A 17,710-nucleotide genomic window follows, 5' to 3' on the forward strand; every position below is an offset into this window, starting at 1 on the left:
GTGGCCTTCTCCTTCTCATTTGTTCCTCCAATTATCTAGACTCAGTATGCACCGCCCTCCACACCCTCTAGCCATTTGAAAGCATGTTTGTCAGGGTCTAGAGAAATAATGTATGGAACATTGGCCTGTTCAGCCAAGCAGACAGTACTGGTGATCAGCATCTTCCAATGTCATGAGTGTGTAATTCAGTGAACTCAAAACTGCCACAATGGGGTGAGGGAGTCAATGGCAGCTTACCTGTGTTGGTATTGGAGAGGTGGAAAGGAATGCATACATCACCAGCTTGGACCATCTAACTAACTTGGAAGTAACACTTTCAGTACGCTGGATGAACTCAGCAGGTCGGGCAGCATCAGTCAGAAATGATGAGTCGACGTTTCGGGCCGGAACCCTTCGTCAGGAAACGTCGACTCATCGTTTCTGACTGATGCTGCGCAACCTGCTGAGTTCATCCAGCGTACTGAAAGCGCTACTTTGATCACAGCATCTGCAGATTATTTTGTGTTAACTAACTTGGAGTTTTGTACTCCATGTCCTTCATTCTGAAGGTTCTACTGCTGAAACTTTGTACCAATGTGGAGGGAGCAAGAAAATGTGTAATTAATTGGTAAAAAAAAACTAAATAAAAGATCAACTAAATAGCTGCATGTGCATTTAATAGACAGCTACAAGGTCATAAGGTACAGAAGTGGGTCCTTCAACCTAACACGTCCCACTGTCCATCAAGTATTCATCCCATTAACCAGCTCTTTGTCCATACCCTACGATGTTTTGGATAATCAGGTGAATTAAAAAATGTATTTAACAAGTCATTTAAGAATGAAAGAATGACAAGAATTCTTCTTCAGATCCTCCCTAAAACTTTTGCCCCTTATCTTAAGCCTTGGTTGCTGGTCTGAGGCACGTATGCTATTGGGAATAGATTCTTCCCATCATAACTTTGTATATTGCTATTAGGTCCCCATTCAGCCTGTGCCATTCTAAGAAAAAAATAAACCAAGCCCATTGAGTCTATCCTCAAAAAACATATCTAGCTATGAACAAATACAGTAAAAGACTTTAAGTGGAATCATGTGACTGGGTGCATTTGAACCTGTGTGACCGTCAAGGCAGTTCTATCAGCTCAGAATCAGGTTTATTATCACCGGCGTGTGAAGTGAAATTTGTTAATTTAGCAGCAGCAGTTCAATGCAATACATAATCTAGCAGACAGAGAAAAAAAATGAATAAAATAAAACATAATAAATAAGTAAATCAAGTATGTATATGGAATAGAGTTTTTAAAAATGTGCAAAAACAGGAATACTGTATATTAAAAAAGTGAGGCAGCATCCAAAGCTTCAAAGTCCATTCAGGAATTGGATGGCAGAGGGGAAGAAGCTGAGTGTGTGCCTTCAGGCTGCTGTATCTCCTGAGGATCAGAAGTGGCACTGCCATACTCCCTCTGTCAAATGTATATGGGGCTATTTTACATCTTTTTCATACAACAGCCATGAAGTTTTGGTCAGTTTTCATGGAGGGATTTAAATGTCCACGAACTGGGTGCTGTGAGTCAGGCTAGAACTTGGTCTCTTTCATTTCACTGTCAGCTTAAGTCAAGGTGGAAGCGACACATCTCACTTTGTGCTGATCCCAAAGCACCTCGTGATGTCACACTTGATGCTTTGGACATTGCCCTGAATCAGCAGTCAGTCACAGTTCTTCACTGATGGGACACCATACTGGTCTGAGCAGGGGGCGAGGTATGAAGAACATCTACATTTCACTGAAGGTGCAGCAATTCAGGGAAGTTAACCTCTGGAGCAGGATTATTGATCAGCAAAAGAATCATTTCCATAAGAAAGTGATCAGTCTGTTGGGGGCTTGGTCTTGTGTTTGGGATGCAAGGTTGTACTTGGCATGTAGTGGATTTGCTGTTGGCTTGGCAGGCACACTGTGCATTGGTAAGGCCTACAGGACACCTGGAGCCACTGCTCTGATCCCACTGCAATCTCATCATCCTTGTTTTCCATCTCATCGCTCTGTGTCCTCACACTTTGTGGCATACACTTGTATATTATTTAACCTCTGAACAGATGTGCAAATCAGTTTGAAGATTGTTGCATGTAAAGTCAGACTGAAAATTGTAATCAGTGAATGAGCAGATGTTAGGGAGATGATTCCTGGGACAGTCTGTTTGCTCTGGACCTTAGAATCTGGTCCATCTTCAAGTGTCATCAGAGGGGTTTTGATGTAGATCATGTTTGTGATCCAGTGTGAATATGGAGTGTAGAGATGCAGAGTCTTTCTATGTCCATCTCTCTTTCCTGCTTTATATCTCAATGATGGAAGCTCAGACCATGACAAGCTCTGAATCAATCACTGTCTGGAATTTTCATCGCCAACCAATATGTCACTCATTGACAGAATATCTGGTACTAACATGGACTGCTTTTCAGGTGAAAGGTCCTGTTACCCTCTGCTTGGTCCAAGGTGTGATACAAGCGTCCCTAGAGAAAAATATATCCTCTCCTGTACCTGGTACAGGGGGCTACAGTTACTAATTGTTCTGTGCAGTGCCAACCATTTGGCATTACTCAGACCCCAGGGAAACCTTTACATGGAGCAGATTTCTAACAGGAAAAGTCATAGAGATATAGAGATACAGCAAAAGAAAGAGGTTGTTCAAACCATTATGTCACAACCAGGGGCTATTTCTAAAAAAAGAAGAGATTTTTTTGTTGTCAGTTAGTATGTGGATTGTATTTTCTCAGTGTCACCTTGTGGGTATGCAGTGCTCCTGGGATTGTTCACATTTTAAGTATAATTGTTAGTCCTTGGACTCGCTCTGGTTTTTCACTTTGTTTTGCAGGTGATATCATAGGGATTGTTAAGCTCTCTTTCTATTTATCACTTTTATTCAATTTGGATAATTTAGTTAGCATGGTATTTTCAATGTCCAGAATTCCTAAGTCCTCCAGGGTGCATTTCAGGGGGGCATGCCAACCCCTCTTATACTTTATACTTTATTGTCGCCAAACAATTGATACTAGAACATACAATCATCACAACGATATTTGATTCGGCGCTTCCTGCTCCCTGGATTACAAATATTAAATATTAAAAATATTAAAAATTTAAATTAAAAATCCTAAATAGAAAATAGAAAAATGGAAAGTAAGGTAGTGCAAAAAAAAAAAAAACGAGAGGCAGGTCCGGATATTTGAAGGGTACAGCCTAGATCCGGGTCAGGATCTGTTCAGCAGTCTTATCGCAGTTGGAAAGAAGCTGTTCCCAAATCTGGCTGTATGGGCCTTCAAGCTCCTGAGCCTTCTCCTGGAGGGAAGAGGGACGAAAAGTGTGTTGGCTGGGTGGGCCGTGTCCTTGATTATCCTGGCAGCACTGCTCCGACAGCGTGCGGTGTAAAGTGAGTCCAAGGACGGAAGATTGGTTTGTGTGATGTGCTGTGCTGTTTTCACGATCTTCTGCAGCTTCTTTCGGTCTTGGACAGGACAACTTCCATACCAGGTTGTGATACACCCTAGAAAAATACTTTCTATGGTGCATCTATAAAAATTAGTGAGTACTTTGTAGGGTTGTTGTCGTTCCTTGTCTGGTGAAACACAGACCGAGTTCTTCGGTGTACTATGAGTGATTTCAGTTCCTCAAGATTCTGTATTGCTGCCTGAGCTCTTGTTAGTTTCTTTTCCTAGTTAATTTTTGGAATAAATTTTAGTTTTCTTTGAATTGCCAAAGCTTCCTTGTTTCCTGTACTTGAGCTTGGTAGTGACCCTCACACATCGACCACATAGTTACGTTACTTTTATGTTAATCCTAATTTTGCTTCTACTTCTGCTATCTTCACATAGCTTCCATGGGCTCCTGCCCAGAGATCTGAGTTCCCAATGTCTTCGCAGCTGCTTCTTCACCATTTAACATGACCATGTGATGAGACTGCCATGAATCAGTGAGGATATTCCAGCTTTCAAGGAGGCTTTGGAAGCATCCTCGAAACTCTATTCCCATCCTCCTCGTGATCTATCGTGATGGAGGTCTGAAAAGAGTTCAGGAGTCTGGGTTCATAAAGTCATCGAGAGATACAGAGATCCCTTGGCCAATCAAGTTTGCACCAACCATCAAGCACATATTTGCACTTACCCTACATTAATCACATTTTTTAAATTCTCCACATTCTCATTCTCTCACTCACCTACACACTACAGGCAATATACAGCAACTAACCTACAGCTCTTTAAGATGTGGGAGGAAGCCAGGGCACCTGGAGCTCAAAGTTTGGATCTGTTTCCAGTTTCCTCTAAAAATACCTCTGGCTGCCTGTGTTTTCAGCAAATTCATAAACAGTTGCTGTGAGTGTCACTTTATGCAATCAAATCATACCTGTAGCACAAGCTTAAAATCAGATTTGCAATCCCATGTTTCAAGAAGGAGCTGGCTAATGAAGAGACGTCATGACGCCCTGTCTCGATAGCTAGTCTCCGAGAACACAGCTCTCACATGGTGGAATTCTACTGCCCTTGTTGTGAGTATGTACAGTACACAGTTGAGAAACAACTTCTCAAAAATCTCCTGATAAGGAAGCTTTTCTCAGGGTTTCTCATGAGACCTCTTTACTTGAGAAACTGCAGAGAGTTAAGTAAAATACATATTAAATTCAATACAGGATCATCACACACCTGAATGCCCCATTACTGTCGATTATTCTCATAACCGGTGCTAACCAAGTTAACACACAGGTGCAATACTCCACAAGTATGCCGTGTAAACAAGAGTAAAATTGCTGTGTAACGATAAGCAAACATAATATTTCCTTTTAAATATATCTACTAAGTATTATCAAATGCTGAAAGGCCTCAATAGAGTGGATGTGGAGAGGATGTTTCATATTGTGGGAGAGTCTAGGACCAGAGGACACAGCCTCAGAAGAGAGGGGCATCTTTTCAGAATGGAGATGAACAGGAATTTCTTTAGCCAGGGAGTGCTTCACCTGTGGAATTTGTTGCCACAGGTGGCTGTGGAGGCTAAGTCTTTATTCATATTTAAGGCAGAGGTTGATAGATTCTTGATTAGTCAGGGCATGAAGCGATTTGGGGAGAAGGCAGGAGATTGGGGCTGAGAGGGAAAATTGACCAACCATGATGATATGGTGGAGCAGACTCAATGGGCCAAATGGCCCAATTGTGCTTCTATATCTTCTGGCCTTATTGTCTAAGTGTTTACCAATATCAACAAAAATTTAAGATTCACAGGTATTCCTTTTCTAAGGGCAAAGTAAGAGTGGATGGAGATCTGTGTCTTTCCGTCATGTGTTTCATATCTAACCGAAATTAATTTGCAGAGGAAATGATATAAAAGCAGTTTATGGACAGGAAGCGATGTCCATACAAAATTAACTGCACCTCTAGAGGCAAGAACAGAATGACGTGAAATTACCAACTGTCATACGGTATAACATTGTGAGGCTCAATCACGTTTGGACCAATGGTTCTTGAAGACTTCCACATTGAATTTCTTCTTATTTTCTTTTTAGAATAATTAGTGGAGACTGGTTTCTCTAACTGGTTGACAGTTCTAGGATCACTAGGCTATGAACTAGGCATATTAGTAGTAATTTTTATTTAAATCATTGTACTTTAATGCTCAGAATTGATCTTGAGAGGAAAGAATGTGCCCACAACCAATGATAGCTCATTACATTCCCTCTCATCTTAAACCTACAGTATGCTTTCTGGTTTTGGATTTCTTTATTCTGGGAAAAAAAGATTGTGACCATTCACCTTATCTGTGCCCCTTATGATTTTATAAACCTCCATATCAACCCTCAACGACCTATGCTTCAGGGATTGAAGTCCCAACTTATCCAGTCTATCCTTTAGCTCGAAATGTGAAAAAGAACACATAAAACTCTTTCAAAGTGTTGAAACACACAAGCGATTCTGCAGATTCTGGATCCAGAGCTCTGCAGGATACTTTAGATAAATGTATTTCTTTCCCTTTCTGACAATTTTAACCATTTGGTTCTTGAAACAATTAGCACAATCCAAATCACCACAATTTAGCAGCACAAAACTACATTAATCACTTTGCACAAAAATTGTCTTTTTGTTCCAGATGTGTGCTTGTTTTGATTTTATCCTTGTAAGGATTGTGTATAATTTATGCTGAATTTAAGTATTTTTTGTCAACGCTGTTCATATCATGCTATGTATCTGTGCTGTTGCTGCAAGTAAGCTTTTCATTTTATTTGTGTATACATGTACTGTGCACATACAATAAACTTGACTTCTGACACCCGATTTTTTTTAGTTTTTAGTAAAGACAATATACAGCAAACTCCTTGTTAATCTCGTAAACTATGGAAGGTGGTAAAACCACAACTCCAGAAGATAATTGTTTAAATTATGAGCAATAGCTTTTTTTTAAATAGTGGAGAGCATACAAAAACAGGTTGTAGTCAATCAAAAGCAAATGATCAAGACAGAAGTTTTCGGAAGCAATTCCATTGATAATAAATATCAATTAACAATTAGACCCATCTTAGCTGGTTTATCAGTTTGTAAACGATTAATTGAAATAATTTGCATATCTTTTCTGTTATTACAATTGTATCTTAATGAACTGACACAGGATCAGATCATGATTGAAGTTTAACAGGACAACCCAATGCAGACATGACACTATGATGTTGTAGATTCCACACTGTATATGTTGTTAACTACAGTCCTGCAAGCACTTCTTCCAAGAGAACCACAACCTTGTCATAGGGTTTGGGGTCCTGTGTCCCTCAATGACCCAGAGAGCAATGTTGACTGGAGTGAGAGCTTTATGCTTTGGCTCTTGGTAGGATCACCCATGCCAAACTGGTCAAAGGGAAGAGGTCAGGAAAAGAGTGGTCCACCAGTCCTTCAGGTTTGGGTGTTCAGCTCAGGGCTAACAACCCTGACTGGTAAAACAAAATTGTTATGGAAACAGCAATAAAGAATGCTTCACATCTGAGTGGCCAAGAACAGAAATGGCGGACTTTCATTGCTGCTCTAAACACCAATGGCATAATGGGCAGTAAGCAAACTCTAGTTTGTCTCTTTTTTATAAAATCATTGAATATTGCAACATGCAAGGGGTCATTCAGCCTGTGAGGTTCGTAAGAGCTTCACACTTAGCATTTTTTTTCTCTTCTTCAACATATTTCTGTCGTGGTCTGGTCCGTGAAGTCCGTATTCCGGTTCACAGTCCGGTCCATCGACCCTTGCTCCATGTTTTCCTGTCTACCCTGTTTCTGTTCTTGTTGAGCTCTAATTGAGGCAGCTGATGCTCGTTGGGGCTGGCTTCAGAGACCAGGGCGTGGCTGCGGGATTGTTCTTGTCCTTACTCCTTGTATCCCTTGCTCTGTCTTCTGTTTCCTCACCTGAAACCCTGCCTTGTTTTGCTGGTAGCTCTCGCCTCATCTCGCCTGCAGTCTTGTCCTGGAGCCACCCTGTACCTAGCTCCCTTCCTGTCCCTTGCCTCCGCCCAGGTAAGCCAGGCCATCTTGCCATTACCTGCGGTTGGTTCTGTCCCTTCCTGTCCCTTGCCTGCGTTGGGTAAGCCAGGCTGTATTGCTGTTACCTAGGGTTGGTTCTGTCCTTCCTATCCCTTGCCTCTGTTGGGAAAGCCAGGCTGTATTGCCGTTACCTACGGTTGGTTCTGTCCCTTCCTAACCCTTGCCTCCGTTGGGTAAGCCAGGCCGTATTGCCCTTACCCTACAGTTGGTTCTGTACCTTCCTGTCCCTTGCCTCTGTCAGATGGTGATCCGCGCCCTGCCCAGGAGGAGCCTCTAGCCTCCAGTCAAGTCTCCAGCCTCCAGCCTCCTACCAAGCCTCGCCTCAAATCTCCAGCCTCTTGCCTCCTGCCAAGCCTCGCCTCAAGTCTCTAGCCTCAAGTCTGAAGACTCCAGCCTCGTCCTTCCTGCCAACCAAGCCTTGTCCTTGCCTTGTTCTGGGGTCCGAGCCAGAGGCAAGACCCAGGTACTGGGTCCTTGTCCAGTGTCTGGCTTGGAGTCCAAGCCCGGGCTCCCAGCTCTCTTGCCCAGTCCTGTTCAGGGTTCCCTGTTTTCGTGTCCATGTCCTTGCCCTCACCCTGTATCCTAGTCCTGTCCCTAGTACTTCAGTGTCTGTGCCTTACACTTGGGTCTGTTCCCAGCCACCTCCTTATGACAATTCCATTCAAATTCTCTTTTCAAAGTTACAATTTATTTTGTTTTCAGCTATAGCTTCCAGATCAGTTTCGTTTGACACTCTAATAGTTTCCCTTTCCTTCAATTAAGATACCTTTGTAGTAACAACAAAACATTGACTAAAGAAATAGCTTGATTTTGAAAGTTAGCCAACTTATTGTTCCAGAACATTTCAACTCTTGTAGTAAATAAAACTCTTCATCTGCCACTTTGGTTCTTTTACTGATTATCTAAAATCTATGATCCCTTTTTATCAATCCCACAGTCAATGGACAGGGTTTTGTCACATTCCATTATCTCAAAATCTCTCATAAGACAGCTTTTCATCTTAGCTTTCATTTGTGCTCTGATTATTTACAAAGAGCTCATTGATAATTGTTCATCATTCTTTTATTACAATAATTGAATATTCTGCTATCAAAAGGACATATCAATGATTAAGCACAAAAGTCTACCAACAGAATATTCTCAACTATAGGGATGAAAGCAAAAGTACAGTGTTCTTTGTTACATTTTGTTATTGAAGAACAGGAAACAAACATAATAGAGTAGCTTTCACTTGTAACAAGTACTCTTTATGAGGATTGATCGACTTTTCACTGGGTCTTGCCTCACCTGATAGTTCCTCTACCTCTGGATGTGGGAAGCAAAGACTGATAATCAGATTCGGATTGGGGGGGGGGTGGTTATTTAGATGGATATGAGACCTCCTGGCCTTTGCTTACCATAAGGGCCAAGAGCGATATTGTACGCTGGTTCTATATGTATGGTAGACAACACGAAATAGTGGAGAATCCCTTGCTTTCTCCATGCTGAGATCACAGACCTGGACTTTCTGAATGAGCTGCATATCAAATTCAAGGGTGTCCTAATCACAGGCTTGAGGAAGCTCCACAATTAGCTTCTGAGAAAGATCCTTGCTCACCCTTCAGGTTGTGTGATTGTTCCAGAGCTTCAAAGTCATAATTCTTGGCAAGTTGACAGAGCTGTAGTCTAGGTTCATGTTCCTGAGGCTTTCTCAAAGCTGAGGTACAGTATATGCACTGGGAGAGATAGACACTGTACCCTTCCAGACTCTGCATTGAATTATCTAACAGTAGGCACTCAATTTCTATTAGTATCAGAACTGGACATAACTGTATCTGTGATATTAGCTCCATTTTTCTCTTTTCTTTAGTCCTACCTTACCTACTGGGCATGCCCCATAACCATACCACTAGTAACAGATAGACAAAGAAACTCACCCTTTGACAGCCCCCATTCACCCGTTTGACTTGATCTCAAATGTGACTCTGACACCAATCAAAGACCCAGGAGATTCTTTCATTCACCTGCATTCCACTTTTCCTATCAATTTTCCTACTACCCTTTCCTCAACTTAAAATCACTTAGTTTAATCTCTATCAGATCTGAAAAAGGGTCATTTGAAATGTTAACTCTGTCTTTCCATAGATGCTGCCTGACTTGCTGAGTGTCCTCAGCATTTTCTGCTTTTGGCTGAGGATAGTCTTGCAATTGGATTTTAAAATTGATACTTTTCAAAATAAATTGGCATTTATTGATAACTTTAGTTTATTCCAGTCTTTGTCTCCCTCATGCCCACTGGCACGGGAAACAGCCTGATACTCCCTTTGCTTTGCACTCTCAATTGATTCTATATTGAAGACCAACATGCAGAGTTACACTTAGAACTTGGAACAGCACAGCATCAAGCTAATCGGCCCACTATGTTGTGCTGAACTAATTAATCATTAATCAGATGCCCAATTAAACTAATTACTTCTGCCTACAGTCCACTGCTCTACCTGCAGAAAGATTCCTCTAGGTATAGAAACATAGAAAACCTACAGCACAATACAGGCCACTCGGCCCACAAAGCTGTGCTGAACACATCCCTACCATAGAACTACATAGGCTTTACCCATAGCCATCTCTTTCTCTAAGCTACATGTAGCCATCCAGGAGTCTCTTAAAAGACCCTATCGTTTCTACCTCCACCACTGTCGCCAGCAGCCCATTCCACACATTCACCACTCTCTGCGTAAAAAAACTTACCTCTGAAATCTCCTCTGTACCTACTTCCAAGCACCTTAAAACCATACCCTCTCATGTTAGCCATTTCAGCCCTGGAGAAAAGCCTCTGACTATCCACATGATCAATGCATCTCATTATCTTGTACACCTCTATCAGGTCACCTCTCATCCTCTGTCACTCCAAGGAGAAAAGGCCAAGTTCACTCAACCTATTCTCATAAGGCATGCTCCCCAATCCAGGCAACATCTTTGTAAATCTCCTCTGCACCCTTTCTATAGTTTACACATCCTTCCTGTAGTGAGGCGACCAGAATTGAGCACAGTACTCCAAGTGGGGTCTGACCAGGGTCCTATATAGCTGCAACATTACCTCTCGGCTCTTAAACTCAAACCCATGATTGATGAAGGCCAATGCACCGAATGTCTTCTTAACCACAGCCAACCTGTGTAGCAGCTTTGAGTGTCCTATGGACTCAGACCCCAAGATCCCTCTCATCCTCCACACTGCCAGAGGTCTTACCATTAATGCTATATTCTGCCATCATATTTGACCTCCCAAATGAACCACTTCACACTTATCTGGATTGAACTCCATCTGCCACTTCTTAGCTCAGTTTTGCATCCTATTGATGTCTCACTGTAACCTCTGACAGCTCTCCACACTATCCACAACACCTTCAATCTTTGTGTCATCAGAAAATTTACTAAACAATCCCCTTCCTCATCTAGGTCACTTATAAAAATCACAAAGGGTAGGGGTCCCAGAACAGATCCCTGAGGCATACCACTGGTCACCGGCCTCCATGCAGAATATGATCCATCTACAACCACTCTTTACCTTCTGTGGGCAAACCAGTTCTGGATCCACAAAGCAATGTCCTCTTGGATCCCATGCCTCCTTACTTCCTCAGTAAGCCTTGAATGGGGTGCCTTATCAAATACCTTGCTGAAATCCATATACACTACATCTACTGCTCTACCTTCATCAATGTGTTTAGTCCCATCCTCAAAAAATTCAGTCAGGCGTTTAAGGCATGACCTGCCTTTGACAAAGTCATGCTGACTATTTGGAATCATACTATACCTCTCCAAATGTTCATAAATCCTGCCTCTCAGGATCTTCTCCATCAACTTATCAACGACTGAAGTAAGACTCACTGGCCTATAATTTCCTGGGCTATCCCTACTCCCTTTCTTGAATAAGGGAACAACATCCGCAACCCTCTGATCTTCCGGAACCTCTCCCATCCTCATTGATGTTGGAAAGATCATTGCCAGAGGCTCAGCAATCTCCTCTCTCGCTTCCCACAGTAGCCTGGTGTACATCCCATCCGGTCCCAGTGACTTACCCAACTTGATGCTTTCCAAAAGCTCCAGCACATCCTCTTTTGTCTGTATGCTCAAACTTTTCAGTCCACTGCAAGTCATCCCTACAATCGCCAAGATCCTTTTCCGTAGTGAATACTGAAGCAAAGTATTCATTAAGTCCCTCCACTATTTCCTCCGGTTCCATACACACTTTTCCACTGTCACAGTTGATGGTCCTATTCGCTCACGTCTTATCCTCTTGCTCTTCAGATACTTGTAGAATGCCTTGGAGTTTTCCTTAATTCTGTCTGCCAAGGCTTTCTCATGGCCCCTTCTGGCTCTCCTAATTCCATTCTTAAGCCCCTTCTGCTCGACTTATAATCTTCTAGATTCCTATTGTTACCTAGTTTTTTGAACCTTTCGTAAGCTCTTCTTTTCTTCTTGACTAGATCTATAACAACCTTTGTACTCCATGGATCTTGTACCCTACCATCCTTTCCATGTCTCATTGGAACGTACCTACCCAGAACCCTATGCAAATATCCCCTGAAAATTTGCCACATTTCTTCCTTACTTTTCCTGAAAACATCTGTTTCCAATTTATGCTTCCAAGTTCCTGCCTGATAGCCACATACTTCCCTTTACTCCAATTAAAAGTTTCCTTAACTTGTCTGTTCCTATCCCTCTCCAATGCTATGGTAAAGGAGATAGAATTGTGATCACTATCTCCAAAATGCTCTCCCACTGAGCGATCTGACACCTGACCAGGTTCATTTCCCAATACCTGATCAAGTACAGCCTCTCCTCTTGTAGGCTTATCTACATATTGTGTCAAGAAACTCTCCTGAACACACCTAACAAACTCCACCCCATCTAAACCCCTCACTCTAGGGGTGATCTAGCGCCAATCAATATTTGGGAAATTAAAATCTCCCACCACAACAACCCTGTTATTATGATTGCCTTCCAGAATCTGCTCCTCAGTGTCCATGTTACTGTTGGGTGGTCTATAAAAAACACTTAGTAGAGTTATTGACCCCTTCCTGTTCCTAACTTCCACCCGCAGAGACTCCATAGACAACCCCTCCATAACTTCCTCATTTTCTGCAGCCATGACACTACCTCTGATCTCTGATCGACAGTCAACAGTCAACATTGCCCACCTTCTCATCCTCCTAGTCTCTAGGACCAAGAGGGTTCTCACATCTTTACAATGTTGAGTTTAACATAAAAAAAAAGGTTATAAGACCATAAAAGAGATTTTGCTGGTGCTATACGCACCAGGTGTGTGGTGGAAAAGGCACAACAGCGCCTCTTTCATCTCAGATGTTGAGGAGGTTTGGTATGGGCCCCCAAATCCTGAGAACTTTTCTCAGGGGCACACTGACTGGCTGCATCACTGCCTGGTATGAGAACTGTATCTCCCTTAATCGCAGGACTCTCTAGTGCATCTGTAGTTGTGAACTTCCAATGATTCAGGACATTTACAAAGACAGGTGTGAGAAAAGGACCCGTAGGATCATTGGGGACCTGAGTCACTCTGACCACAATCTATTCTAGCTACAACCATCCCGGAAATGGTACCACAGCATAAAAGCCAGAACCAACAGGCTCCAGGACAGCTTCTTCCACCAGGCCATTAAACTGATGAACTCATGCTGACTTGAGTGTACTCTATATTACATTGACTGTTCTATTTACAAATGTATTATAAATTATTATAAATTACTATGATTGCACATTGCACATTGAGATGAGGACATAATGTAAAGAGTTTTACTCCTCTTGTAAGTGAAGGATGTAAGAAATAAAGTCAATTCAATTCAATTCTTGAGCAACACATGCAGCATGCTGCAGGATCTTAGCAAGTCAGGTAGCATTTATAGAGAGAAATGAACAGTTGACGTTTCGGGCTGAGATCTTTTATCAGGCCAGAAAACAGAATAAGAAGATAGGGGGGAGGGAAGGAGTTCAGTCTGACAGGCACTAGATGAAATCGGGTGAGGGGGAAGTGAGTTGGTGGGGAGGAGGAGGATGATGTGCGAAATAGGGAGATGGTAGGTGGAAGAGTATAGGACTGAAGATGAATGACACTGATAGGAGAGGACAGGAGACTATGGAAAAATGAGAAGAATATGGGAACTAGAGAGATATAATGGGCAGGTCATGAGGTGGGGGAGGAGAGGAGAAGGGGTTAGAGGTGTGTCATGGAACAACAGGAAGGATATCAGAAACTAGAGGAAGGTGATGGATGTTTGTTTATGTTTTCTTATTCATGTATAGAATTATAAAGATATTAAAAGGAAGAGGAATTTTTCACTAATAGACTTGGTCAATCCAATTGTTCACTTTCCAGTGCAAGGTACTGGAGACTGAACCGATGATGAGAGAATGCGCAAGATGGGATGTAATGTGACAAAATCTATAGCAATAACCCAGCTGTTTTAACTATCAGAAAAAGGACATATATCCATGGTGTGAAGACAAGGTGGTTAATCAAAGCAGCTCCAGAGATGTGAGCACTTTACAGAAGGGAAGACTTACCAACACAGGCAATGCCAGTGTGGACAAAGGAGAATTGGACTAACATTTAAATCATCAGTGACAATGATGGGAAACAGAATGATTTCAAATAGAAGAACAGATAAATGGATCATGTACCAACATGAAGCTTGATGGGATAGCCATCTGGTGAAGTTTAGCCACGCGATATACACTCAGTGGTCACTTTATTAGGTACACCTGTACACTTGCACATTAATGCAAATATCTAACCAGCCAATCATGTGGCAGCAACTCAATACATAGAAGCACGCAGATAAGGTCAAGTGGATCAGTTGTTGTTCAGACCAAACATCAGAATAGGGAAGAAATGTGATCAATGTGACTTTGACTGTTGAATGTTTGTTGGTGCCAAACAGGGCGGTTTGAGTATTTAAGAAACTGCTGATCTCCTGAGATTTTCATACACCACAGTCTCTAGAGTTTACAGAGAATAGTGCGAAAAAACAAACAAACATCCAGTGAGTAGCAGTTCTGCAAGAGAAAATGCTTTGTTAATGAGAGAGATCAGAGGAGAATGGCCAGACTGGTTCTAGCTGACAGGAAGGTGACAAAAACTCAAATAACCACAGTGATGTGCAGAAGAGCACGTCTGAATGCACAACATGTCGCACCTTGAAATGAATGGGTTACTGTATCAGACACCACAAACATACACTCAGTGGCCACTTCCTGAGGTACAGGAGGTACAGAATAAAGCATCCACTGAATGTAGAGTACAATGAACTTTCAAATCAGGTGCTGTATGGAAACCTCTAGATAAGAGTGAAATAAGGCAGTGAGTATTTAAGAGTAGCACATATGTTCAGGTCAACGGCCAGGGGGTCACGAATTTTGAAAGGACGTGGCGGTGAGCTGGACTGCTAGATACGTGTGTGCATGTGTGTTTGTGTAAGGGATCGACTATAAGACAGTTTTGTGTAGCTTGGTGAAACAGAGCCGCTGGTTACTGACCTGCCAGAATGTCAGAGTGGTGTGTGTATGCTAATTCAGGGGAACTGTATGGTGGCATTCTTGTTGGTGAATGTGTTTGTGTTTTTTAGAATATGCTTGAAACCTTGGTAACAAGAGTTTTAAATGCAATAGAATACAAAAGGCATTATGAGCTCAGTGGCACATTAGTGGAAGTTTGCAGAATATGTATATAATCTGTGGTTTTAAGTATGTACTGTTAAATTTTTTTATCCATCCTTTATATTTTGCTTAGCATAGGAATTGGAATGGAAATATTTGAGGGAAAGCTTATACCCAGGTATATCTGTTGGGAGGGCACCTGCAGAGACCAGGTAACGACAGGCTTATAACCCTGATGATCCCAGCCAGAATCTCACACTCATCACCACCATCCACAAGCCCTTCACCACCGTGGAAACGCAGAGCATTGTATCTGAACCTCCCCAACTTAGAGTTGCATGTGTCAATGCGGAATTTGGCATAAGTTAGAACTTACTGCCATTATGCTTCTGGCGTTTATGGTGGCAATAAAGTTCCTCTCGATGTCTGTTCTTGGCCACGTTCTCTATTGTGCCCCAGGTGTGGTTCAGGGTCAGCACTTCTGACTCTACAGTACGGTGTCAAGTTGCTTTTGGTCTCTAGCGTTTCCTCCACCCTTCAGGAATCAAATGAAATGCTGCCTTAATGATGAAGTTGGCCTCTCTTCTCATCACGTGCCCAATCCATCTCCAACACTTTGTCATGATGATTGTGACCACGTCCTCTTGATGATACTGAAGGAGTAGGGCATGGTTGGAGACCTTTTTTGGCTCATGGTGTGAAATGACAACAGCTTTGCAAGGTCGATCTCTGTCGTGCATTCTGACCTGGACAGGATGTGGACAGCACACAGCTCTTCACCTTAGGGTGTAATTTAGAAGAGATGATCAAAATCGACCAGATGCACCCCAAAGATAAATGCTTGAGAAATGCATGGGACAGTATGACTCTATGGGTGCAGGATGGAATATGGGCAGCGAGTGAGACTATCAGCAATGAGGAAAGATATAAGAACTTTAAGGTAGAAGTGAGGCAGTGACTTGGGGGAGGAGAGGGTAAATGGGAAATGATAATATCAGTGGTTCAGAAGGCTTGATGAACACGCAATGGACTATGCAGAGGGTAAATATCGAGTGTATGAAGAGTGTTCAGGGTTGGATAATCCAAGGAGGGATGATCCAGTCTTCCTGAAACTGCTGCAGGAATTCCTGAGCTCAGCTGGCCAGGAGGTTTTAGTTTGAGGATAGCAGTGGGATCGACCTACCCTGTGATAGCACCATGGGCCAGTGAGATCGACCAGAGGAGGGGAAAGAGAAGTCGTAAAGTGTATGGTGGATGTAGCTGCTGTGAAGATACAGAGAACTTGCTTTGTGTGCCAGTAACCAGGGCACCTAGCAAAGTAGTGCCAGGACAGATGCAGAAAGGTAAACAAGATGATTTGTTACAGCTATGGTCACTCAGGCCATAGGTGGAGGCAGTGTCCTAATAAAGGAGGAAAATGTGAGTGCCAGGCAGAATCCACAGCAGCACCCTCCCAGTCCAGTTTGACTGCTGACCAGATTATAGAGTTGGTGAGGTCAGGATCGAGGTCAGACAACTGGCTGGCGGCAGCGTCCATTGCCAATGCTGGTCAGCCATGACTGTACACAACTGGAGAGGCAATTTATATTACCAGCTCAAGAGGGGAAGCAATGAGGGCAAAGAGCAAAGCCTTTGGTACTTAGGATTGACCGGAGTGCAGCTTCCTGCTGATTTTTGAGTGTCTCCAAACAATGAGGGATTCACCTAAGGAGAGACACACTATGTCATTCAGGTGCTTTCATAGATTCAGGAAAACGAGAAATAACATGAATAGGATGGGGACATCAAACACGTATGACCCTCGGAGCAGACAATATGGCTCACAGAGAGACAGCAGCCCTGAACAGGGACAGTTCATGGGCCAATGTGTGGGGTTCATTATCAGGAGGTGCCATGGGTAGGGGCCAAACACAGAGAAGAGCTGTTAGGAGTCCAGTTGCTGCAAGGGCAGCAGCAATTAACGTAAAGCACTGGGAAGGGGAGAGTAAGGAGCAGACAGGGAATAAACGTGCAGGTCTTGCGGTAAAGGGAGCAACAGGAGAAAATAAGATGACAGAAATTAAAAGTGTACAGAAAAATGCTACTAAACTCAATTCAATAAGATTATATGGAGATGTGAAGGACCACTGTAACCAGGGTAACACATTGAAGGATCAAGCAAAACAGCAACAACATACTGCTGATCAGAGAGAGCCAGAGGGAATGAAGATAGTTCTCCCAAGACATGGTATGGGAGCAATCTGAAAAGACAAGTTTCACTCCCTGATGGATAGGCCCACAGGTGGTGCTCCAGACCAATAACACCTGTGATTGTGCAGACCTGGCAGGGCAGCCAATGGAAACACTGGACTCAGGTTAACCTGAATGACTCACCTGCTTCTTGCCCTCACAGACAGAACAAGGGATCAAGTCCACCCAGTAACAATGTCATTACAGAGGACCCAAGTGATGAGCACCGGCTGGCTGCGTCACATCAGACCACACCTGATAGATGTAGACCCACAATGAAGGAGAATGGAAATG

The sequence above is a fragment of the Mobula birostris genome, chromosome 27 (assembly GCF_030028105.1).
Source record: "Mobula birostris isolate sMobBir1 chromosome 27, sMobBir1.hap1, whole genome shotgun sequence".
Lineage (NCBI taxonomy): Eukaryota > Metazoa > Chordata > Chondrichthyes > Myliobatiformes > Myliobatidae > Mobula > Mobula birostris.